Genomic DNA, 1,889 nt, shown 5'->3' with positions numbered 1-1,889 from the left:
TCCGCAATTATACAAAGCTACGAGAATACTTTTTGTGTGCAAAAGAAAAAAAATAACGACTTAATTCAACAATTCGTCTCCTCCGTGTCCCCCTAGGGCCATTTTTGAGAGTATCCACTGAACGTAAACGGCGTATGCTATTCTGTGTCAGCTGCGTCACGCGGATACGTTGTTTTCATTCAGATCAAAGCATAAACAACGTAGAAAACGCGTGACGCAGCTTTTAATTAACAGAGATTAATTAAAAGATATGAGATTTAAACTCAGAATTCTGAGAAAAAAAAGTTTATATCTCGCAATTAAAGGGGTCATATGATGCGATTTCAATTTTTCCTTTCTCTTAATATGATTTCTGAACATAAATATTTTGGGACATTCAGAAAACACATGGGTTTGTGAAATGCCATCAGAGCTTAACAGCAATTGCTTGTATTTATTCCAGTGAGATTTTGAGATCTGACGCATTTTATGCGCTTATAAATGGAGGTGAAAGGTAACGTTAAATCTTTCAGCACTGAGGCGGCCAGGCCCACCATACAGGATCTGACGAACAATGGAAATTGGACTAATATTTACAGAAGAGAGATAGTGAGAAAAAGTGAACATTTATTTTCTAGTAAAAATGTGGGATTTCTAACTATGCTTCAGCTAAAGATTCAGTATTGTTTGAGGTGAGATCTGCGGGTGCAAACTGTGTTAATGTAATGTGTAACAAACAAACAAAAAACAGGTATTGAACAGTTGGATTAACACACCAGTGACGCTGAATATGTGTGGATATTTTCACGTACAAATCAGCTACAGTGTGAGGATCATGCAGCCATCTATCCCAGCTTAAAATACTTTAATTTCGTATTTCTTCAAAATGTGTGCTTATCTCACAATTGAACTCTTTCTTTGAATTCTAGCTTTATATCTCAGAGTATGACTTCAAATCTCACAACTGCAAAGTTATTTATATCTCAGAATTACAGTTATTTGTTAAACATATCTCACAATATGACTTTTGAGCTCACAGTTGCAGAGTTATTTCTCGTATTTATGGTTTTGTATCAATTACAAAGTTATTTGTTTTACTTTTGGCTTTATGTCTTGCAATTACAAAATTATTTCTCGCATTTAGGATTTTATAGATCACAATATGACTTTATATTTCACAATTACAACGTTATTTGTTCGATTTTTGGCTTTGTATTTCACAATATGACTTTATACCTAACAACTGCAAAGTTACTTGTCATATTTGTGGCTTTACATCTCACAATTACAAAATTATTTCTCACATTTATGATTTTACGTCACAATATGATTTTAGATCTCACAACTACAAAGTTATTTATTATATTTTTGTCTTTATACTTCACAACTGCAAAGTTTTTGGCTTTATATCTTAAAATATGACTTTATATCTCATAATTGCAAAGTTCAAAATCATTTTATATCTCAACTGCATAGTCAACTGCAAGTTATTTCTCATATTTATGATTTTATATCCCACAATATGACTTTGTATCTCACAATTGCAAAGTTATTAGTCATATCTGTGGCTTTGCATCTCACAATTACAAAATTATTTCTCGTATTTATGATTTTACGTCACACAATATGACTTTGAAATGTAAAATAAATATTTAATGAAATGAATATAAAACATCAATTGTAAATGCAGGCATTTTTAGTGTTTTATACATAAGATAAGATACAGTAAGAACACGAACAAAGAAAAAAAGTAAAACAAACTGACAAATACAAGAAAACAAATATACAAATGAAATGAAATAAACAGTGCTGTCATTTTTCCATGAAGTTCTACTAACATTACTGTTCAGGTAAGTAATAGCCTACAAAAGAAATCTAAAAGTAATCAAATGTAAATGAACACTGCATAG

The sequence above is a fragment of the Sinocyclocheilus rhinocerous genome, unplaced genomic scaffold (assembly GCF_001515625.1).
Source record: "Sinocyclocheilus rhinocerous isolate Xijiao unplaced genomic scaffold, SAMN03320098_v1.1 scaffold1496, whole genome shotgun sequence".
In the NCBI taxonomy this organism is placed as follows: Eukaryota; Metazoa; Chordata; class Actinopteri; order Cypriniformes; family Cyprinidae; genus Sinocyclocheilus; species Sinocyclocheilus rhinocerous.
Note: the sequence above shows the minus strand (reverse complement) of the source record.